The sequence below is a fragment of the Cynocephalus volans genome, chromosome 2 (assembly GCF_027409185.1).
Source record: "Cynocephalus volans isolate mCynVol1 chromosome 2, mCynVol1.pri, whole genome shotgun sequence".
Taxonomy (NCBI): domain Eukaryota; kingdom Metazoa; phylum Chordata; class Mammalia; order Dermoptera; family Cynocephalidae; genus Cynocephalus; species Cynocephalus volans.
Genome location: NC_084461.1, coordinates 180,749,491 through 180,774,883, shown reverse-complemented (window position 1 = coordinate 180,774,883; position 25,393 = coordinate 180,749,491).

Here is a 25,393-nt window from a genome sequence, read left to right as displayed (position 1 = left end):
TCTGTGCTTCACACATGTGCAAGCTGGGTTCAGCGATCACGGTTTCAGCCGCCGTGCTGTGCTCTTTCTTGGTGGGATTGGCGAGGTTGAGTTGAGAACTGAGTAGGATGTTAGTTTCCTATGGGTGCTGTAACAAATTACCACCAAGTTAGTGGCTTAAAACAACATACATTTATTATCAGACAGCTCCAGAGGTCAGAGGTCCTAAAATCAAGGTGTTGGCAGGGCTGGTTCCTTCTGTATTCTCCAGGGGAGAAGCTGTCTCTTGCCTTCTCCAGCTTCTAGAGGCTGTCCAATTCCTTGGCCCATGGCCCCTTCCTCCATCTCCAAAGCCAGCAGCATAGCATCATCAAATACCTCTCTCTCCCTGACCTCCGCTTTCGCCCTCACATCTCACTTTCTGGCACTCTGTTGCCCTGTTATAATCCAGGATACTTTCCCCCATCTCAAGATCCTTAACTTAACCACATCTGCAAAATCCTTTTTGCCATGTAAGTAACACTTCCACAGGTTCCAGGGATTAGGATGTGGGCATCTTTGGGGTGTCCTATTTTATTTACCACACCATCTAGAATTAGGGTATGGGTAGAGAAACATTGGAATAAATGTGATTAATCTGCATTCCCAGCTTTTGCAAATCCATTTACTCCAGGTCCACACTATGAATGTGTCACATAGAGAGTCAAACAGCAAACTAAAGTGATCAGCTGCATTTTATTCAGTGAACATTTATTAAATTCTACAACCCCTTGATGATAACATCTTGCACTCAGTAAGTCCTTAGTAAACTCTTGTGGAACTTATGGGTATTAACAGTGGTAGTTTCACTTATCTTGTTCTTCTTTTGTTCCAGGCACTGTTCTTCATATATGAGGGTACTTCAAAAATTTTGTGGAAAAATAGAATGAAAAGATAATGTGCATCTTGCCATGAACTTTTTGAAGTACCCTCATATCAATACATACGTTATATTAATACAACTCTTCACATTCTAGCAGGAAGGTAGGAAAAGGCTTCTCTGAAGGGTTACAGGGTTAATATATTGCTGAACTTCCATTTTAGCAATAAGTCTACTCGTTTTTCCATTTTCTTTAAGGTGTGCAATCCATGGAATTAACTCCCAGTGGTGTTGGGCTTGAGGGTCTTGAGTTTTCAACTCACACTCTAATTCTCTCTTTCTCTACTTTATTTCCACTGTGTTTCTGTGTTGTGAATCTTGCCCAGTTTTTAATTTTTATTTATTTATTTTTTAAATTTTATTTTGTCGATATACATTGTGGCTGATTATTGCTCCCCATCACCAAAACCTCCCTCCCTTCTCCCTCCCCCCCTCCCCCCCAACAATGTCCTTTCTGTTTGCTTGTCGTATCAACTTCAAATAATTGTGGTTGTTATATCTTCTCCCCCCCGTTTGTGTGTGTGTGTGTGTGTGTGTGTGTGTGTGTGTGTGTGTGTGTCTGAATTTATATATTAATTTTTAGCTCCCACCAATAAGTGAGAACATGTGGTATTTCTCTTTCTGTGCCTGACTTGTTTCACTTAATATAATTCTCTCAAGGTCCATCCATGTTGTTGCAAATGGCAGTATTTCATTCGTTTTTATAGCTGAGTAGTATTCCATTGTGTAGATGTACCACATTTTCCATATCCACTCATCTGATGATGGACATTTGGGCTGGTTCCAACTCTTGGCTCTTGTAAAGAGTGCTGCGATGAACAATGGGGAACAGGTATACCTCCTACTTGATGATTTCCATTCCTCTGGGTATATACCCAACAGTGGGATAGCTGGGTCGTATGGTAGATCTATCTGCAATTGTTTGAGGAACCTCCATACCATTTTCCATAGAGGCTGCACCATTTTGCAGTCCCACCAACAATGTATGAGAGTTCCTTTTTCTCCGCAACCTCGCCAGCATTTATCGTTCAGAGTCTTTTGGATTTTAGCCATCCTAACTGGGGTTAGATGGTATCTCAGTGTGGTTTTGATTTGCATTTCCCGGATGCTGAGTGATGTTGAGCATTTTTTCATATGTCTGTTGGCCATTTGTATATCTTCCTTAGAGAAATGCCTACTTAGCTCTTTTGCCCATTTTTTAATTGGGTTGCTTGTTTTCTTCTTGTAAAGTTGTTTGAGTTCCTTGTATATTCTGGATATTAATCCTTTGTCAGATGTATATTTTGCAAATATTTTCTCCCACTCTGTTAGTTGTCTTTTAACTCTGTTAATTGTTTCTTTTGCTGTGCAGAAGCTTTTTAGTTTGATATAATCCCATTTGTTTATTTTTCCTTTGGTTGCCCGTGCTTTTGGGGTCATATTCATGAAGTCTGTGCCCAGTCCTATTTCCTGAAGTGTTTCTCCTATGTTTTCTTTAAGAAGTTTTATTGCTTCAGGGTGTATATTTAAATCCTTAATCCATTTTGAGTTGATTTTAGTATACAGTGAGAGGTATGGATCTAGTTTCATTCTCCTGCATATGGATATCCAGTTATCCCAGCACCATTTGCTGAAGAGGCAGTCCCTTCCCCAGTGAATAGGCTTGGTGCCTTTGTCAAAGATCAGATGGCAGTAAGTGTGTGGGTTGATTTCTGGATTCTCTATTCTATTCCATTGGTCAGTGTGTTTGTTTTTATGCCTGTACCATACTGTTTTGGTTATTATAGCTTTGTAGTATAGATTAAAGTCAGGTAGTGTTATGCCTCCAGCTTTATTTTTTTTGCTCAGCATTGCTTTGGCTATGTGTGGTCTTTTATTGTTCCATATAAATGTCTGGATAGTTTTTTCCATTTCTGAGAAAAATGTCTTTGGAATTTTGATGGGGATTGCATTGAATTTGTATATCACTTTGGGTAGTATGGACATTTTCACTATGTTGATTTTTCCAATCCAAGAGCATGGGATATCTTTCCATCTTCTTGTATCCTCTCTAATTTCTCTTGGCAGTGGTTTGTAGTTCTCATTATAGAGATTTTTCACCTCCTTGGTTAACTCAATTCCTAAGTATTTTGTTTTTTTGGTGGCTATTGTAAATGGGCAGGCTTTCTTGATTTCTCGTTCTGCATGTTCACTATTGGAGAAAAGAAATGCTACTAATTTTTGTGTGTTGATTTTGTATCCTGCTACTGTGCTGAAATCATTTATCAATTCCAACAGTTTTTTTGTAGAGTTTTTAGGCTGTTCGATATATAGGATCATGTCATCTGCAAACAGGGACAGTTTGACTTCATCTTTTCCAATCTGGATGCCCTTTATTTCCTTCTCTTCTCTGATTGCTCTGGCTAGTACTTCCAACACTATGTTGAATAGGAGTGGTGAGAGTGGGCATCCTTGTCTAGTTCCTGTTCTTAAAGGAAAAGCTTTCAGCTTTTTCCCATTCAGGATGATATTGGCAGTGGGTTTGTCATATATGGCTTTAATTATGTTGAGATACTTTCCCTCTATACATAACTTATACAGGGTCTTTGTCATGAATGAATGCTGAACTTTATCAAATGCTTTTTCAGCATCTATAGAGATGATCATATGGTCCTTGTGTTTGAGTTTATTGATATGGTGTATCACATTTATTGATTTGCGTATGTTGAACCAACCTTGCATCACTGGGGTGAATCCCACTTGATCGTGATGAATAATTTTACATATGTGTTGCTGTATTCTGTTTGCTAGTATTTTAGTGAGGATTTTTGCATCTATATTCATCAAGGATATCGGCCTGTAGTTTTCTTTTTTGGTTATATCTTTACCTGGTTTTGGTATCAGGATGATGTTTGCTTCATAGAATGAGTTTGGGAGATTTGCGTCTGTTTCAATCTTTTGGAATAGTTTGTAAAGAATCGGTGTCAATTCCTCTTTGAATGTTTGGTAAAATTCTGCTGTGAATCCATCTGGTCCTGGGCTTTTCTTTGTTGGGAGCCTTCTGATAACAGCTTCAATCTCCTTTATTGTTATTGGTCTGTTCAAATTTTCTACGTCTTCACGGTTCAGTTTTGGGAGCTTGTGTGTGTCCAGAAATTTATCCATTTCCTCCAGATTTTCAAATTTGTTGGCGTATAGTTGTTTATAGTAGTCTCGAATGATTCCTTGTATTTCAGATGAATCAGTTGTAATATCGCCTTTTTCATTTCTAATTTTTGTTATTTGAGTCTTCTCTCTTCTTTTTTTTGTTAGCCATGCTAATGGTTTGTCAATTTTATTTATCTTTTCAAAAAACCAACTTTTTGATTCGTTGATCTTTTGAATTGTTTTTTGGTTTTCAATTTCATTCAGTTCTGCTCTGATCTTAATGATTTCTTTCCGTCTGCTAACTTTAGGATTGGATTGTTCTTGTTTTTCTAGTTCTTTAAGGTGAAGTGTTAGGTTGTTCACTTGCCATCTTTCCATTCTTCTGAAGTGAGCATTTAATGCAATAAATTTTCCCCTCAATACTGCTTTTGCAGTATCCCACAGGTTTTGGTATGATGTATCATTGTTTTCATTAGTTTCAATAAACTTTTTGATTTCCTGCTTGATTTCTTCTTGGACCCATATGTCATTAAGTAGAATGCTGTTTAATTTCCATGTGTTTGTATAGTTTCCAGAGTTTTGTTTGTTATTAATTTCTAGTTTTAATCCATTGTGGTCTGAGAAGATACATGGGATAATTCCAATTTTTTTGAATTTATTGAGACTTGATTTGTGACCTAATATGTGATCTATCTTGGAGAATGATCCATGTGCTGATGAGAAGAATGAATATTCTGAGGTTGTTGGGTGGAATGTTCTGTAGATATCTGCCAATTCCAATTGGTCTAGAGTCTTGTTTAGATCTTGTGTTTCTCTACTGATTCTTTGCCTAGATGATCTGTCTAATATTGACAGTGGAGTGTTCAGGTCCCCTGCTATTATGGTATTAGTGTCTATTTCCTTCTTTAGGTCTAATAGAGTTTGTTTTATAAATCTGGCTGCTCCAACATTGGGTGCGTACATATTTATAATTGTTATGTCTTCTTGATGGATCAGTCCTTTTATCATTAAGTAGTGTCCCTCATTGTCTCTTTTTATGGTTTTTAGTTTAAAGTCTATTTTGTCAGATATAAGAATAGCCACTCCAGCTCGTTTTTCTTTTCTGTTTGCATGGTAAATCTTTTTCCATCCTTTCACTCTTAGTCTGTGTGAATCTTTATGGGTGAGGTGGGTCTCTTGTAGGCAGCATATAGTTGGGTCCTGCTTTTTGATCCAGTCAGCCAGTCTGTGTCTTTTAATTGGGGAATTTAAGCCTTTAACATTAAGAGTTGTTATTGAAAGGTGTTGATTTATTCTTAGCATTTTATTGGTTGTTTGGTTGTCTTAGGTGTCTTTTGTTCCTTGCTTTCTGATTTACTGTTTGGTTTCTTTGTTTGTTGGTTCCTTAGGTTGTAGATAGTGTTTTTGTTAGCTTGTTTTCTCTTCATGAATGCCATTTTTATTGTACTAGCGGGTTTAGATTTTTCTTAGGTTTTTATGGCAGTGGTAGTTATTTTTCAGGAACCAAACCCAGTACTCCCTTGAGGATTTCTTGTAAGGGTGGTCTTGTGGTAGTGAACTCCCGCAGTTTTTGTTTGTCTGAGAAATATACTATTTGCCCCTCATTTCGGAAGGATAGCCTTGCAGGGTAGAGTATTCTTGGCTGGCAATCTTTGTCTTTTAGTATTTTGAAAATATCATCCCATTCCTTTCTAGCTTTTAGGGTTTGTGATGAAAAGTCTGATGTTAACCTGATTGGGGCTCCCTTATAGGTGATTTGACGCTTCTCTCTTGCAGCTTTTAAGATTCTCTCTTTGTCTCTGAGTTTTGCCAATTTGACTATGACATGTCTTGGAGAAGGCCTTTTTGGGTTGAATACGTTTGGAGATCGTTGAGCTTCCTGGATCTGAAGATCTGTGATTTTTCCTATACCTGGGAAGTTTTCTGCCACTATTTTGTTGAATATGTTTTCAATGGAATCTCCATTTTCCTCCCCTTCTGGAATACCCATGACTCGGATATTTGAGCGCTTGAGGTTGTCTGATATCTCTCTCAGATTTTCTTCCATGTCCTTGATTCTTTTTTCTTTCTTTTTGTCTGCTTGTGTTATTTCAAACAGCCCATCTTCAAGTTCAGAGGTTCTCTCTTCAACTTCGACAAGCCTGCTGGTTAAACTCTCCGTTGTGTTTTTTATTTCGCTGAATAACTTCTTCAGTTCAGCAAGTTCTGCTACATTTTTTTTCAGGACATTGATTTCCTTGTATATTTCCTCTTTCAGATCCTGTATACTTTTCCTCATTTCATCATGATGTCTAGCTGAGTTTTCTTGTATCTCATTCAGTTTCCTTAGAATTATCACTCGAAATTCCTTGTCAGTTATTTCAAGGGCTTCTTGTTCTATAGGATCTAGAGTATGAGATTTATTAACTTTTGGTGGTGTACTTTCTTGATTTTTTGTATTTCTGGTGTCTTTTTTTTGGTGTTTATTCATTGTGGCAGGGGGTTTCACAGTCCACCGGTTTAAGACTAATGACTAACTAGGATGTTGCTGTGGTTGCCAATTTGGTATGGCTCCCGCGGTGACTGCTCAGTTGGCCTCTAGTGTCTTGTGTGTGTGGTTGCCTCGGGTCTTGGGCTTCTCCGGGGATCCACCTTTCTGGTCAGCTTGTACTCTGCTGGGCTGGTGGATCACGTACCACAGGGTGTGTAATCTCTGTTGAGCTTTCACTTTCTGTACAGGACTTCTCCCCGTTCCGTGTGCTCTGGCCCAGGCTGTTAGATCGTGCAGTGGCGACCCCACCGGGTGTGTGGTTTCTGTCGGGTCTCCGCCTCCCTGGCCGCACGTCTCCCCCCTCTGTGCACACTGTGCTGGGTTGGGGCGTGTCTTCTGCACCCCTCGTCTATCAGCTGGGCCTTCAAGACCCTGCTCAGCACTGCCTCGCCCAGGAAGTCTACCAGGTTTCTGCTAGGCACAGACGACCGGTCTCTCTGGGTGCCTTTGTAGCACTGTGTAGATCTTTCTCGGGTCTTGTTCACCTTTGTATCCCCCCGGTATAAACCGAGTCTAGTGCCCGCCTGCAGCCTGCTCTCCGGCAGGTTCAAGCGGACCTGGGAACTCTCCTACCACACTATTCCCAACCAGAAATTCGTTAGGCTTTTTTCCAAACTGGTGGTCGCAGAGATGGTATCTGCCTCCCAGTAACAGGAAGTTTACCGGGGCCGGAGTCCAGGGTGTGGTGGAGTGACAGTCGGCCTGCCCGTACTTCCTAGCCCTCCCAAAACTGGTCGGGACGCCCCACACCCCCAGCCCTGCCAGAGAACCGTGGAGGGAGTGGGAGAGGAGGCCGGCCCGCAGGGTCCAGAAAGCCCCGCGCCAGGCCAAGCAAATGGGCTCAGTGATGGCCGAGCAGGGCGGAACTGCCCGCACCTGGGAAAATGGAGGCAGCACCGGGGCAGTGAGTGGCCTGGTGGTGCAGGCGGGGAGCCGCGTGGGCATCCACCCCCCGAACAGAGCTGTGCCAGGGATCACTCACAGTGCTGTGCCAGGTCGGGCGCTCGCTCTGTCTCTGGTTTGTTGCCTTCCGTGTTCTCGGCGCTGCCGCCTCGGGCTGTTCAGTCGCGGCGCCACTCGGGCGCTCCCAGGAGTCTTCTTTAATGCCGGCCTGAAACCTCGAATCCTGGATAGGGCAGCTGGCCGCCTTCAGTGCGGCCCCAGCCTCCGGGATCCTGGCTGCATCCACAGCAGCCCTGGCGCCGTGTTCCCTGTTTCAAGACTCGCTTTTGCAGCTAAGAATCAGTTCTTTTCCTGCTCCACACTTCAAAGCTGTTGCCTGTAAATGAGGCAGCCTCTCCTGCCGGGGGCAAAGTGGCGTTGAGCCCCCCCGACCGGCCAGCAGCAGCAGTCCTCCCTTAAGAGATGGCCAGAGGAAGGTCCACAAGTTTCCCGGCTGCCTGAGGCCCAGTGGCCACCTTTTCCACCTCAGCTACTCCGCGCCAGCCGCCGCAGCCGCCGCCATCTTGAAACCTGAAACTACTCTTAAGGGGAGAAATGAATGGTGGAACAAATACCACGAGTTTATGTGGTTAGGATGGGTTAGAGGTGCCTTTTAGACATCCATTTTGAGATGTCAAATAGATATTTATATATACATGACTGGAGGATAGGGTTAATTAATTAATAATTGAATAATGAATTAATAATTAAATAATTAATTGTGCAGTAATATCATTTCTGTACAATAGAAAATAAGTCTTCTTTTTTCATGTTCTACACGAAAATCACTTTTCTCATTAGCTTTAAAAAAACAAAGAACAAGGACTGTCCTTCAAGAAATGTCCCAAACCAAACATTTTGTACCATACTGACCATTACAAATCAACTGGTCCCTCCTTTTGTATATGCACAATATCTGGACAATTTCCACTTTATTTTTCCATACAGCAATGACCAACCACTCTATAGGTCAGGTTCAGGAGAAAAGGACTGGAGTGAAAAATAAGAATACTTTGTAGTAAGTTCTTACTGGATGTGAGCAAATGCACGTTTCTCAGCAGAGAAACCAGGATGGGAATTGCTAAGATGCAACAGCTATTTTTAAAAACAATTTTAGATCTATAAGGGCTTTAGGAAAATGGGAACCAATGTGATGTCTACCCCCTTACATGAAAAATCTTTTACTTGTGTAATCACCTCTCTAGATAAAAACCATTTATCATTTAAGATGAACGCAATCAAGTTTTAGCAGGCATCAAATGGGGTCTGAACTATTTTCAGAGATTACTCCTACCACAGAAAGGTCCAAATTATTACTGGGGCCCTGGGGAAATAAAATAAGAAGCAATAACTCTAATCTAACATAAGTGATTCATCAAAATATGTGTGTGCAAACAGGCCCATACATGCACACACAAGCACACGTATCTCTGAGGTTTGCACAGAGAAAAATTGCCCTTGGGCTTATAGAAGCTATTGCTCTTTTTTTCCTCTCCTTTGATTTAATTAGGAATGGAAATATACAATGTTAACACCAGGAATATGTCTTTTAAAAGTTGGCTTGGATATCCCTAGGAATCCAGGCACATTTTTTGTATATAGTAATTAACTCTTTTTTAGCGCTGTAAAGAGGAAGCGCTTTCATGTATTCATTCAACATTATGAGGCATGAGCATTATTATGCTTATTGTGTAGATAAGGAAACTGAGGCACACAGAATTCAAATAATGCATGCCTGAGATCTGTGCTTCACACATGTGCAAGCTGGGTTCAGCGATCACGGTTTCAGCCGCCGTGCTGTGCTCTTTCTTGGTGGGATTGGCGAGGTTGAGTTGAGAACTGAGTAGGATGTTAGTTTCCTATGGGTGCTGTAACAAATTACCACCAAGTTAGTGGCTTAAAACAACATACATTTATTATCAGACAGCTCCAGAGGTCAGAGGTCCTAAAATCAAGGTGTTGGCAGGGCTGGTTCCTTCTGTATTCTCCAGGGGAGAAGCTGTCTCTTGCCTTCTCCAGCTTCTAGAGGCTGTCCAATTCCTTGGCCCATGGCCCCTTCCTCCATCTCCAAAGCCAGCAGCATAGCATCATCAAATACCTCTCTCTCCCTGACCTCCGCTTTCGCCCTCACATCTCACTTTCTGGCACTCTGTTGCCCTGTTATAATCCAGGATACTTTCCCCCATCTCAAGATCCTTAACTTAACCACATCTGCAAAATCCTTTTTGCCATGTAAGTAACACTTCCACAGGTTCCAGGGATTAGGATGTGGGCATCTTTGGGGTGTCCTATTTTATTTACCACACCATCTAGAATTAGGGTATGGGTAGAGAAACATTGGAATAAATGTGATTAATCTGCATTCCCAGCTTTTGCAAATCCATTTACTCCAGGTCCACACTATGAATGTGTCACATAGAGAGTCAAACAGCAAACTAAAGTGATCAGCTGCATTTTATTCAGTGAACATTTATTAAATTCTACAACCCCTTGATGATAACATCTTGCACTCAGTAAGTCCTTAGTAAACTCTTGTGGAACTTATGGGTATTAACAGTGGTAGTTTCACTTATCTTGTTCTTCTTTTGTTCCAGGCACTGTTCTTCATATATGAGGGTACTTCAAAAATTTTGTGGAAAAATAGAATGAAAAGATAATGTGCATCTTGCCATGAACTTTTTGAAGTACCCTCATATCAATACATACGTTATATTAATACAACTCTTCACATTCTAGCAGGAAGGTAGGAAAAGGCTTCTCTGAAGGGTTACAGGGTTAATATATTGCTGAACTTCCATTTTAGCAATAAGTCTACTCGTTTTTCCATTTTCTTTAAGGTGTGCAATCCATGGAATTAACTCCCAGTGGTGTTGGGCTTGAGGGTCTTGAGTTTTCAACTCACACTCTAATTCTCTCTTTCTCTACTTTATTTCCACTGTGTTTCTGTGTTGTGAATCTTGCCCAGTTTTTAATTTTTATTTATTTATTTTTTAAATTTTATTTTGTCGATATACATTGTGGCTGATTATTGCTCCCCATCACCAAAACCTCCCTCCCTTCTCCCTCCCCCCCTCCCCCCCAACAATGTCCTTTCTGTTTGCTTGTCGTATCAACTTCAAATAATTGTGGTTGTTATATCTTCTCCCCCCCGTTTGTGTGTGTGTGTGTGTGTGTGTGTGTGTGTGTGTGTGTGTGTGTCTGAATTTATATATTAATTTTTAGCTCCCACCAATAAGTGAGAACATGTGGTATTTCTCTTTCTGTGCCTGACTTGTTTCACTTAATATAATTCTCTCAAGGTCCATCCATGTTGTTGCAAATGGCAGTATTTCATTCGTTTTTATAGCTGAGTAGTATTCCATTGTGTAGATGTACCACATTTTCCATATCCACTCATCTGATGATGGACATTTGGGCTGGTTCCAACTCTTGGCTCTTGTAAAGAGTGCTGCGATGAACAATGGGGAACAGGTATACCTCCTACTTGATGATTTCCATTCCTCTGGGTATATACCCAACAGTGGGATAGCTGGGTCGTATGGTAGATCTATCTGCAATTGTTTGAGGAACCTCCATACCATTTTCCATAGAGGCTGCACCATTTTGCAGTCCCACCAACAATGTATGAGAGTTCCTTTTTCTCCGCAACCTCGCCAGCATTTATCGTTCAGAGTCTTTTGGATTTTAGCCATCCTAACTGGGGTTAGATGGTATCTCAGTGTGGTTTTGATTTGCATTTCCCGGATGCTGAGTGATGTTGAGCATTTTTTCATATGTCTGTTGGCCATTTGTATATCTTCCTTAGAGAAATGCCTACTTAGCTCTTTTGCCCATTTTTTAATTGGGTTGCTTGTTTTCTTCTTGTAAAGTTGTTTGAGTTCCTTGTATATTCTGGATATTAATCCTTTGTCAGATGTATATTTTGCAAATATTTTCTCCCACTCTGTTAGTTGTCTTTTAACTCTGTTAATTGTTTCTTTTGCTGTGCAGAAGCTTTTTAGTTTGATATAATCCCATTTGTTTATTTTTCCTTTGGTTGCCCGTGCTTTTGGGGTCATATTCATGAAGTCTGTGCCCAGTCCTATTTCCTGAAGTGTTTCTCCTATGTTTTCTTTAAGAAGTTTTATTGCTTCAGGGTGTATATTTAAATCCTTAATCCATTTTGAGTTGATTTTAGTATACAGTGAGAGGTATGGATCTAGTTTCATTCTCCTGCATATGGATATCCAGTTATCCCAGCACCATTTGCTGAAGAGGCAGTCCCTTCCCCAGTGAATAGGCTTGGTGCCTTTGTCAAAGATCAGATGGCAGTAAGTGTGTGGGTTGATTTCTGGATTCTCTATTCTATTCCATTGGTCAGTGTGTTTGTTTTTATGCCTGTACCATACTGTTTTGGTTATTATAGCTTTGTAGTATAGATTAAAGTCAGGTAGTGTTATGCCTCCAGCTTTATTTTTTTTGCTCAGCATTGCTTTGGCTATGTGTGGTCTTTTATTGTTCCATATAAATGTCTGGATAGTTTTTTCCATTTCTGAGAAAAATGTCTTTGGAATTTTGATGGGGATTGCATTGAATTTGTATATCACTTTGGGTAGTATGGACATTTTCACTATGTTGATTTTTCCAATCCAAGAGCATGGGATATCTTTCCATCTTCTTGTATCCTCTCTAATTTCTCTTGGCAGTGGTTTGTAGTTCTCATTATAGAGATTTTTCACCTCCTTGGTTAACTCAATTCCTAAGTATTTTGTTTTTTTGGTGGCTATTGTAAATGGGCAGGCTTTCTTGATTTCTCGTTCTGCATGTTCACTATTGGAGAAAAGAAATGCTACTAATTTTTGTGTGTTGATTTTGTATCCTGCTACTGTGCTGAAATCATTTATCAATTCCAACAGTTTTTTTGTAGAGTTTTTAGGCTGTTCGATATATAGGATCATGTCATCTGCAAACAGGGACAGTTTGACTTCATCTTTTCCAATCTGGATGCCCTTTATTTCCTTCTCTTCTCTGATTGCTCTGGCTAGTACTTCCAACACTATGTTGAATAGGAGTGGTGAGAGTGGGCATCCTTGTCTAGTTCCTGTTCTTAAAGGAAAAGCTTTCAGCTTTTTCCCATTCAGGATGATATTGGCAGTGGGTTTGTCATATATGGCTTTAATTATGTTGAGATACTTTCCCTCTATACATAACTTATACAGGGTCTTTGTCATGAATGAATGCTGAACTTTATCAAATGCTTTTTCAGCATCTATAGAGATGATCATATGGTCCTTGTGTTTGAGTTTATTGATATGGTGTATCACATTTATTGATTTGCGTATGTTGAACCAACCTTGCATCACTGGGGTGAATCCCACTTGATCGTGATGAATAATTTTACATATGTGTTGCTGTATTCTGTTTGCTAGTATTTTAGTGAGGATTTTTGCATCTATATTCATCAAGGATATCGGCCTGTAGTTTTCTTTTTTGGTTATATCTTTACCTGGTTTTGGTATCAGGATGATGTTTGCTTCATAGAATGAGTTTGGGAGATTTGCGTCTGTTTCAATCTTTTGGAATAGTTTGTAAAGAATCGGTGTCAATTCCTCTTTGAATGTTTGGTAAAATTCTGCTGTGAATCCATCTGGTCCTGGGCTTTTCTTTGTTGGGAGCCTTCTGATAACAGCTTCAATCTCCTTTATTGTTATTGGTCTGTTCAAATTTTCTACGTCTTCACGGTTCAGTTTTGGGAGCTTGTGTGTGTCCAGAAATTTATCCATTTCCTCCAGATTTTCAAATTTGTTGGCGTATAGTTGTTTATAGTAGTCTCAAATGATTCCTTGTATTTCAGATGAATCAGTTGTAATATCGCCTTTTATATTTCTAATTTTTGTTATTTGAGTCTTCTCTCTTCTTTTTTTTGTTAGCCATGCTAATGGTTTGTCAATTTTATTTATCTCTTCAAAAAACCAACTTTTTGATTCGTTGATCTTTTGAATTGTTTTTTGGTTTTCAATTTCATTCAGTTCTTCTCTGATCTTAATGATTTCTTTCTGTCTGCTAACTTCAGGTTTGGATTGTTCTTGTTTTTCTAGTTCTTTAAGGTGAAGTGTTAGGTTGTTCACTTGCCATCTTTCCATTCTTCTGAAGTGAGCATTTAATGCAATAAATTTCCCCCTCAATACTGCTTTTGCAGTATCCCACAGGTTTTGGTATGATGTATCATTGTTTTCATTAGTTTCAATAAATTTTTTGATTTCCTGCTTGATTTCTTCTTGGACCCATATGTCATTAAGTAGAATGCTGTTTAATTTCCATGTGTTTGTATAGTTTCCAGAGTTTCATTTGTTATTAATTTCTAGTTTTAATCTATTGTGGTCTGAGAAGATACATGGGATAATTCCAATTTTTTTGAATTATTGAGACTTGATTTGGACTAATATGTGATCTATCCTGGAGAATGATCCATGTGCTGATGAGAAGAATGAATATTCTGAGGTTGTTGGGTGGAATGTTCTGTAGATATCTGCCAATTCCAATTGGTCTAGAGTCTTGTTTAGATCTTGTGTTTCTCTACTGATTCTTTGCCTACATGATCTGTCTAATACTGACAGTGGGGTGTTCAGGTCCCCTGCTATTATGGTATTAGTGTCTATTTCCTTCTTTAGGTCTAATAGAGTTTGTTTTATAAATCTGGCTGCTCCAACATTGAGTGCGTACATATTTATGATTGTTATGTCTTCTTGATGGATCAGTCCTTTTATCATTACGTAGTGTCCCTCATTGTCTCTTTTTATGGTTTTTAGTTTAAAGTCTATTTTGTCAGATATAAGAATAGCTACTCCAGCTCGTTTTTCTTTTCTGTTTGCCTGGTAAATCTTTTTCCATCCTTTCACTCTTAGTCTGTGTGAATCTTTATGGGTGAGGTGGGTCTCTTGTAGGCAGCATATAGTTGGGTCCTCCTTTTTGATCCAGTCAGCCAGTCTGTGTCTTTTGATTGAAGAATTTAAGCCTTTTACATTAAGAGTTGTTATTGAAAGGTGTTGATTTATTCCTAGCATTTTATTGGTTGTTTGGTTGTCTTAGGTGTCTTTTGTTCCTTGCTTTCTGATTTACTGTTTGGTTTCTGTGTTTGTTGGTTCCTTAGGTTGTCGATAGCGTTTTTGTTTGCTTGTTTTCTCTTCATGAATGCCATTTTTATTATACTAGTGGGTATTGATTTTTCTTGGGTTTTTATGGCAGTGCTAGTTATTTTTCAGGAACCAAACCCAGTACTCCCTTGAGGATTTCTTGTAAGGGTGGTCGTGTGATAGTGAACTCCCGCAGTTTTTGTTTGTCTGAGAAATATACTACTCGCCCTTCATTTTGGAAGGATAGCCTTGCAGGGTAGATTATTCTTGGCTGGCAACCTTTGTCTTTTAGTATTTTGAAAATATCATCCCATTCCTTTCTAGCTTTTAGGGTTTGTGATGAAAAGTCTGATGTTAGCCTGATTGGGGCTCCCTTATAGGTGATTTGACGCTTCTCTCTTGCAGCTTTTAAGATTCTCTCTTTGTCTCTGAGTTTTGCCAATTTGACTATGACATGTCTGGAGAAGGCCTTTTTGGGTTGAATACGTTTGGAGATCGTTGAGCTTCCTGGATCTGAAGATCTGTGATTTTTCCTATACCTGGGAAGTTTTCTGCCACTATTTTGTTGAATATGTTTTCAATGGAATCTCCATTTTCCTCCCCTTCTGGAATACCCATGACTCGGATATTTGAGCGCTTAAGGTTGTCTGATATCTCTCTCAGATTTTCTTCAATGTCCTTGATTCTTTTTTCTTTCTTTTTGTCTGCTTGTGTTATTTCAAACAGCCCATCTTCAAGTTCAGAGGTTCTCTCTTCAACTTCGACAAGCCTGCTGGTTAAACTCTCCATTGTGTTTTTTATTGCGCTGAATAACTTCTTCAGTTCGGCAAGTTCTGCTACGTTTTTTTCAGGACATTGATTTCCTTGTACATTTCCTCTTTCAGATCCTGTATACTTTTCTTCATTTCATCAGATGTCTAGCTGAGTTTTCTTGTATCTCATTCAGTTTCCTTAGAATTATCACTCAAAATTCCTTGTCAGTCATTTCAAGGGCTTCTTGTTCTATAGGATCTAGAGTTTGAGATTTATTACCTTTTGGTGGTGTACTTTCTTGATTTTTTGTATTTCTGGTATCTTTTTTTGGGTGTTTATTCATTGTGGCAGTGGTTTTCATAGTCAACCTGTTTGAGACTAATGACTAACTAGGATGTTGCTGTGGTTGCCAATTTCATATGGCTCCCTCTGTGACTGCTCAGTTGGCCTCTAGTGCCTTGTGTGTGTGGTTGCCTCGGGTCTTGGGCTTCTCCAGGGAGCCACCTTTCTGGTCAGCTTGGACTCTGCCGGGCTGGTGGATCACGTACCACAGGGTGTGTGATCTCTGTTGAGCTTTCACTTCCTGTGCAGGACTTCTCCCTGTTCCATGTGCTCTGGCCCAGGCTGTTGGATCATGCAGTGGCGACCCCACCGGGTGTGTGGTTTCTGTCAAGTCTCTGCCTCCCTGGCCACATGTCTCCCCACTCTGTGCACACTGTGCTGGGCTGGGGCATGTCTTCTGCACCCCTCGTCTATCAGCTGGGCCTTCAAGACCCTGCTCGGCACTGCCTCGCCCAGGAAGTCTACCAGGTTTCTGGTAGGCACAGATGACCGGTTGCTCTGGGTGCCTTTGTAGCACTGTGTAGATCTTTCTCGGGTCTTGTTCACCTTTGTATCCCCCCGGCATAGACCAAGTCTAGTGCCCGCCTGCAGCCAGCTCTCCGGCAGGTTCAAGTGGACCTGGAAACTCTCCTACCACACTGTTCCCAAGCAGAAATTGGTTAGGCTTTTTTCCGAACTGGTGGCCGCAGAGATGGTATCTTCTTCCCAGTAACAGGAAGTTTACCGGGGCCGGAGTCCAGGGTGTGGTGGAGTGACAGTCAGCCAGCCTGTACTTCCTTGCCCTCCCAACACTGGCCGGGGACGCCCCACGCCACCAGCCCCACTAGAGAATCGCGGAGGTAGTGGGAGGGGAGGCCGGCCCGCCGGCTCCGGAAAGCCCTGCGCCGGGCTGAGCAAGTGGGAAGGCTCAGTGATGGCCAAGCCGGGTGGAGCTGCCCGCACCTGGTAAAATGGAGGCAGCCCCGGGGCGGTGAGTGAACCGGTCGCCGGTTGGGCGTCAGCCCCCCAGACAGAGCTGGGCCAAGGGTCACTCACAGGGTTGTGCCAGGTCGGGTGCTCACTCTCTGCCTCTGGTTTGTCGCCTTCCCCGTTCTCAGCCGCTGCTGCCTCGGGCTGTTCAGTCGCGGCGTGGCTCGGGCGCTCCCAGGAATCTTCTTTAATGCTGGCCTGAAACCTCGAATCCTGAATAGGGAAGCTGGCTGCCTTCAGCGCGGCCCCGGCCTCCAGGATCCTGTCTGCATCCACAGCAGCCCTGGCGCAGTGTTCCCTGTTTTGAGACTCGCTTTTGCAGCTAAGAAACAGTTCTTTTCTTGCTCCACACTTCAAAGCTGTTGCCTGTAAATGAGGCAGCCTCTCCTGCCGGGGGCAAAGTGGCGGTGCCCCCCCACGACCGGCCAGCAGCTGCGGTCCTCCCTTAAGAGATGGCAAGAGGAAGGTCCACAAGTTTCCCCGCTGCCTGAGGCCCAGTGGCCGCTTTTTCCACCTCAGCTACTCCGCGCCAACCGCCGCAGCCACCGCCATCTTGAAACTCAGTTTCCAAGAAGATGTTTCTGACAGGGTGCAGGGGTCACTCTGGCTCCACTGGCTCTGCTTAAGACCCAGAAGCTGCTGCTTCTTCTAGAAACCCAGCCATGCAAAGTTAGGTCACCACCTCCGAGGCTGATGTCCGGCATTTCCCTCCAATATGGCCCAGTCCCAGCTGGTCCCTTTAAGTCACTTAGAAGCACCCCTTGGGCTCAAGCTCCCCAATTTCCAAACCCAGATCAGTGGCCCAGCAGGAACAGACCAAGGATATAGTTATTGCCCAGTTTTTTTAAAAAAGCCATTTCGAAGATAGATTTGGGTCATTTTAGGATTCCTAATATAGTATATAGATCTTCAATTCCCTGCTGAGTTCTTCCATAGACCTCATGGCAATAAGTATCCCTATGGCTATGTTGCCTTTAAGAAATACCCATGAGTGTAGCCACTTTGGAGGGAAATTTGGCAGAAAATATTAAAATTAAAGATATGGTAACCTGTGACTTGGAAATTCTTGCTCTCAACCTAGAGTCACACTCTGGTGTGCATGAATAGTACCTATGCACATATAACTTTTAAAGTTAATCTACTTTTTAAAAATAGTCAAACAGTAAAATTGACTTACTTTCCACATGTAGTTCCATGAATAGATTAACACATGTGTAGATTCATGTAACTAGCACCACAATCAGGATACTGGAAACTTCCTCATGTAAAACATTTACAGTCATTCTTCTCTCATCCCTTACCTCCAGCAACAGTGATATCTTCTCCATTACTATAGTTTTTTTTTTGAGGATATCACAGACATGCAATCATATGCTATATAACCTTTTGAGATTTTGAGATTATCATTATTTCAAATAGTGCAAAATTAAAACTAACCTATTCACCAGTAGGGGAATATTTAAATAAATAGTCTGTAAAAAAATATGGTTTAGAAAGTAGCATATCTGTGTCCTCACCTTCAACTAGAAAACCTTCGTCCTCAAGACCACTCTTAGGTTCAACAATTCACTAGAAGAGCTTCCACAGTTCAGCAAAGCTGTTGTACTCAGGGACACAGTTAATTGCAGTGAAAGGGGGTAAAATAAAACAAGCAGATGGAAAAGGTGCACGGAAGGGTTCGAGTTTCCTCTCCCACTGGAGCCAAGTGGGCAGCACTTACTTCTCCCAGCCGTAAAGCATGGCCACATTCATGGGCTTCTACCAGCCATAGAAGCCCACCAAGGCCTCGTGGCTAGAGTTTCTACTGGGTGTTGATCCTGTAGATGTGTCTGATCACTGTCTTGGCTGACCTGAGACTCCAGCCCTTCCAGAGGTTGAACTGATAACTGCATGGACCAAAGCCCCTCCACCATAAATCACATTGACTATCCAGTGTGTGTGAAGGGTCCCAGGTAAACAAAGAAGCTCTTGTTGAGAAGGACATTCCAAAAAATTAAAGGTCAGTCAAGAGCTAAACTTTTCTCTGGGCAAGTTTGATCCTTTGCTGCCCAATCACTCATTAAGATTCTGCTCATGCTTCAAAGCCTATAAAAAAAACAAACAAAAACAAACAAAAAAACACCTCATCCATGAAGACTTCCTAAATTTTCTCAATCAGAATGAATAAGAATTATTCTCCCACTTCCTATGCTCTCACAGCACTTTCATGAGTCTCTACAACAGATATTAGCCTTGTACACTGAGATATTCTAAAGTAGCCTGTAGTCACCCTCTAGATATTTTTTATTGCCCTCCCCGCAAAAATGCGCAGCACACTTTGGATTTCAAATTCCATTCTCTGATCTCCAAATCTCATTTCTCTAGCTCATTCCTCCTCATTCTTTTTTTTTTTTTTTTTTTTTTTTTTTTGACTGGTAAGGTGATTGCAACCCTTGGCACAGTGTGGTCTGCACCACGCTCAACCAGTGAGCGCACCGGCCATCCCTATATAGGATCTGAACCCGCGGCCTCGGCGCTACCAGCACTGCACTCACCCGAGTGAGCCACGGGGCCTTCCCCCTCCTCATTCTTCAACTCCAGCAGTTCTTTGACAGTACCTAGGGCTGAAATCATTGATCTTACCTCCTTCTCGCTGTTCCTTATTCTTCTCTTGGGGAGGACCTGTTGCCCTTCAATCAGAACATAAATGATTCGTTCTCACCTCTCCCCTTACCTAGCTCAGACACCATGTCCCACAATAATCATCAAACTCTTGTCTATACCCTCAGCTCTCTTGGCTGTCTCTCCATCTATTGGATTCACCTGTAAAAATAAGACTCTAGCTAACTCCAACTGTTTGTTTACTTCACATCTGCATCCAGGTAGCTGAAAGTGGCTGGGGAACATACATATCTGTGCCCACTGGTCTCATTAAATTTCTGACCACTAACCCTAATGGATCTTCGGTGCAGGCCAGAAATCCCTGCAGAGTTTCCTAAGCTATTTTCTTGTTCACTGAGAAAAATAGAAGTAATAAGAAGAGAATGCTGCAAGCTGTCAGCACCACATCTCTCAACCTACATATAGATTCCACCTGTCCCTATGGATGAATTGCTTGTGTTCTGATTGAAGGCAAACCCTTCCTCTTGGACACTATATCCCATCTGTTAACTACTTGAGAACATTCTCATTCTGGAAATTGTCCCCTAGGCCCCTGAGATATTATTTTTCTTCTCTCTGCTGGATCAGCAATGCATTATGCTACCTTATCTCTAATTTTTAAGAAAATGTCTACGTGACCTTTCCTGTTTTCTTATTTGTACTATATCCATTAGGAAAGCCATCCATAATACTTGCCTCTCTCCATTCCCTTGATGGCACTTCTCCTTTGCTCCCAGAACTCAAGCAAAACAGCTCTTGTCCAGATAATCAGTGGCCTCCACAGTGCAGACCTTTATGTCTGATTCTCTGTCTTCATATTGGTCTGCCTTTAATCAATGTACAATACAGTTGGCCATTACTTTCTTTGTGAAACAATTCCTTCCCTTGACTTCCAGGACTCGTCTCCCTCCTGTTTCTTGACCTTCTTTCACTAGTGCCTCCTTCCCAGTTTCCTGAGCTAGTTCTTCCTCTTTTCTCAAATCCTCAAATCTCTATTTCCTCCTTGCTCTACTTTCTTCCTTTTCTTTAAATACAACCACTCTCTAATGTATATGTCTGGCCTAGGCATCTACACTGGACTCCAGATCTGTCCATCCAACATCCTTCTTGACGTCTCTCTTCGTACATCTAACACGTATCTCAATTTGTGCTGTGTAAGACAGAACTCGTGACTTAGATTGTTTGTGCAACCTCCCCACCTCAGTCAATGGTAGCTCCATCTATCCACTTGCTCAGGCTATAGACCTTGGCATACCTTGACTTTCCTCTTTCTTACACATGGCACAGTCAGCCCATCAGGAGACCCTTAGCCTCTGTTGGAACCCGATGACTCCTTCCCACCCTCATCTCATGACTGGATCATTGCACTGACTTCCTACATGTTCTCCCTTGATCCACTTTTGCCCTGCCACAAAGAAATCCACTAAAAATAAGTTAGAATATGCCACTGTTCTGCTCAAAACCTCCCTATATTATTGTAATAGTCTTCAAACTTGTCTCCCTTCTTCCATCCTTGACTCCTTTTAATATACCATCTGCAGAACAGCCAGAGTGATCCTTTTAGGACAGTAGCTACTTCACGTCTCTCCTCTCTTCAGAATCCTCAATGGCTCCCATATCATTTAGAAGGAAAGACAAAATCCTACAAAATCCTTGCTGTGGACTGAATGTCCTCTCAAACTCATTGCAACTCAGTCCCCACCATAATAGAGTTAAGAGAGTGAGAAATCCAATTATGGTACTTGAAAGGTGGGGTCTTTGAGAGGTGGTCAGATTGTGAATACTGTGCCCTTGTGAACAGATTGATGCTTTCATGGAGTAATGGGTGGTAATGGGTGTGGTTATGATGACTTTAAAAAGAGAGCAAGGGAGGAGTTAGCACTCTCTCTGTCTCAAGCCGTTCATCATGTGACTCCTTGTGTCACTCTAGACTCACCACCACCAAAGCCCTCACAAGATGTGCCCTCTGGACTGCAGACTTCCCAGCCTCTGAGACTGTAAGCAATAAATATTTCACTACAAATGATCAAGTGTCATGTGTTCTGTGATAAGCAATAGAAGCAGACTAATACAGCCCTCCTCCATCCTCAGCCCCCATCTCCTCTCCACTGTCCACTCTCATTTTCCTCCTCTTCTGGCTCACTCAGTTCCAGCCATGCTGCCTCCACACTATTCTGCCAGCACCCAGTCGGCTCCTGAGTGTCAAATACTCTTCCCTGAGATATCTTCCTGCCTTTCTGCATCACTTCCTTCAGATCTATTCTCAAATATCCCTCTCCCATCACCCCATATATAAGAGCACCCTCTGATGCAAGGACATTCTATTCCCCTTACTTGCTTTATTTTACTTTATAGCACTTATCGCTAACACACTTGTGTGCTATACATGTGTATAAACATCTGTTTGTTGTCTGTCTCTCTCCACTAGCAGGTAAGTTCCAAGAGGGAAGAGATTTTTCTATTTTTTGTTCATCACTTTCCCACTAGCAACTTGAACAGTGCCTGGCATATGGCAGTGCTCAAAACACGTTTGTTTATTAATAAACTAATGTGCTTTATTTTTCTTCTTTCTGCTCTTTGCATTCTTTCAAGGCCTTTCTTTCCCCCAAGACACAGACTTTTGAAAGAAACTTGTTACTGTATAATTTGAAAACAAGGGCAGCAGACAATTGATTCTTACATTCAAAGGCCACTGTGCAAGAAAAGTTTTCTCTGTCCCCATTTTACATAAAATGTGCCACTGGCCAGGGAGAGGATGGGATGAAACACACCCTGCACACAGGAGTGAGATACACATGGAGGTAATGGGAATCTTCCATTGACAGAACCCAGAGGCCCTGAGACAGCTAGCCCAGTGCCTGGCATTCCTCCTTCTCCCTGTCCAGTGAGGGCCTCTGACCAGGAGATAGCCAGTGAGATGCTGCACTGTGGCCAATGCCCTAAGGCAAGCTCAAATACCTTGCAAGAACACAGAGTCTAAGAACCCAAGATAGTGAAGAGTTGTGGTGTGAAAAGAAAGATTCCCACTCTTGGCTAAAGTGGGATTAGAAAAAAAATTTTCCAACAGGTATGTGAAAAGATGCTCCAAATTACTAGTCCTCAGGGAAATGCAATGCAAAACCATGATGAGATATCTCCTCACACCTGTTTTAAGTGGTTATCAAGAAAGGTGGAAGATCACAGGTGTTGGTGAGGATGTGGAGAAAAGGGAACCCTGATATATTGTTGGTGGGAATGTAAATTGGTACAGCCATTATGGAGAACTCTACGGAGGTTCCTGAATTTAAAAATTAAAAAAATATATATATAAAAAATAGAATTACTGTATGATCCAGCAATCCCACTTCTGAGTATATATCCAAAGAAAGTGAGACCAATATGTTGAAGATAGATCTGCACTCTCATGTTCATTGCAGGATTATTCACGATAGCCAAGATATGAAAATAACCTAAGTGTCCATCAATGGATGAATGGCTAAAGAAAATGTGGTATGCGCACACACACACACACACACACACACACACACACACACACACACACACACACAGAGGAATATTATCCAGCCTTAAAAAAAGAAAAAAATCCTGCCATTTGCAACAATATGGATGGACATAGAGGACATCATGCTAAGTGAAATAAGCCAGACACAGAAAGACAAACACTGCATGATCTCACCTACATGTGGAATTTTTAAAAAGTCAATCTCATAGAAACAGAGGGTAGAAGGATGGAAGCAAGGGGTCAGGGGGTGGGGGAAATAAGGAGATGTTGTTCACAGGTTACATACTTGCAGTCATAAGATGAGTAAGCTCTGGAAATCTAATGTACAGCATGGTGACTATGTTAATAATAATATATTGTATACTTGAATTTTGCTAAGAGTCACTCTCAAGTGTTCTCACCACGATGGATATGTTAGCTAGCTTGATTGTGGCAATCATTTCACAATGTACACATATATTGAAACATCACATTATACTCTCTGAGTATATACAATTTATATTTGTTAATGATACTTCCATAAGGCTAAAAAAGAAAAAGAAAACACCAGCCTGGACTTCCATCTCCGGGGATAAGTAGTTGAACATATCACCTTCCAGTAGGATGATCTGAGTTGAATCTGGCATTGCTGCTCCCCAAAGTCTGTGTACTCCTGGGGACCATGACTGAGCCTAGCTGGTCTTCATACACATTAGCCACCCTGTCGTTCCTATCATCGTGCCTCTCACCAAAGTACTTGCTGGAGCAATGCTTGCTGAGCTGTAAGCTCCTGCAAGTATCTGCTGAGTGGATGTAGGGCCACATCGTGCAAGAGCTGGTTCAGGTTAGAGAAAAATGTCAGTGAGGGGAGCTCAGTTAGGGGAACTCTTGGATGGCTCTGCTGAAGATGCACAGAGTTAGGGGCAGCTCTGGGTCAGGGTTGTTGTGCTAGTCAGGCTAAGTTAACTGCTGCAAACATTGCCTTAACACAGTTCATTTCTTGCTTATGTAATAGCTAAGTGCCATTGTGTGGAGGACATTTTTCCAAATGGTGATTCAGGGACCTGGGTTCTTCCCACCTTGTGTCTCTGTCCCCCTCTAGGGCTTCTTCATGCTGCTGGTGGACAGGGAAAGGGAGAGAAGATGTCTAGGTTCCCATGCACCAGACCTTAACTGGCACCTTTCACTTCCACCCACATTCCATTGACCAAATCTCAGTAATTTGGTTTTATTTAACTACAAGGGAAATTCACTAGGAATTTTCACCAGGAAATTCAGTTGAGCTCTCTTCCCAGGAGGGAAAGAGATTGGGTTTTGGTGAACATGTAGCAGCTTCTGCCACAGCGGTGGAACTAAAGTGATGTATCTCCTTGGTATTCTCTCATTGTTAGGTAGGATCGAGCTCATCTGAGCTTGCTGGCATCAGAAGCAGCGGTGTGAGGCCAAGGAGGACATTGATACAAGAGTAATAAAGACACATTAGAGAAGGAGACAGACAGGCAGCCGCAAGCGTCCCCTAGTGAATTAGCAGATGCTGGCTCCAGAGTCTTTTTCAGATCACCTGTAAGTGCATTCCTCGCCACGCAAACTGTTGCTAAGTACTTTTACCAAGGCCGAAAGTTCCCATAAGCACCATAATTATCTCAGTTGGAGATGTCAGGAGAGTTTACAGTTAAAGAAGGAGGCAGCCTGCTGCAAATGTGATAATAAGGTACACTCTGTGCTGTTTTTATGGCTGTGGAACAGAACATTCCTGCAGCTGCCTTTACATATGGACTGGGGACTTGATTGTCCTTTGGGGAGCCATAAAGGCATAATTTCTCTTCACTAGAACAGGGTAAGTTATTCCGACCCGCACAGCTCACACCTCAGGAGGGAAGAAAATAAATCAGCACTCTGCAGAAAATCTTCCCTTATTAGGCTGGGCTCTGATGAGAGCCCGTGGGTCTTGCTGGTCTGGAACAACACACAGGCTGGCTTCCACAGAAATAAAACCAGCCCGAGGTTATGCATGAGAGCTTTCCCAGAATCTGGGGGATATCCAAAGGGAAATAGAACCTGGGAACTTGGATCTTCCCAGGAAAGGAGAAGCCATCCTTGGAATAAAGTATGGTGGTTGAGAGAGAATGTTTGGGAGCTAGATTCTCCCAATTTGAGGTCAGGCACCAGCAATGATCAGCTTCATGATCTTGGGCACATTTCTTAACCTCCTGTGCCTCAGTTACCCATAGATAATACGAAGATCATAATATAAGTCCCTTATCAGTCAATTAGGGCTTACTGTGCTGTAGTAACAAATGACCCCCCAAATCTCAGTGACTCATACTCTAAGGTTATAAGGCTCACATTTTTAGGTCAAATACAATATCATACCTTGTTAATTCCAAAACCATGTTGATAGAATAGCTTCTATCTGGGACGTTGCTGGTCTTTGGCAAAAGACAAAGAAGGGAAGTAGAGCAGGGGGAGGGCATTCCATGGCTTTTAAAACTTCTAGAAAGTAGCAGAAGTCCCTGCTGCTAACATTCTATTGAACAAAGCAAGTCTCATTGCTGTGTCTGATGTCAATTTGGGCAGCGACATATGATTCTCCCATAGGGACTGGTCCTTAAGGAAGGAAC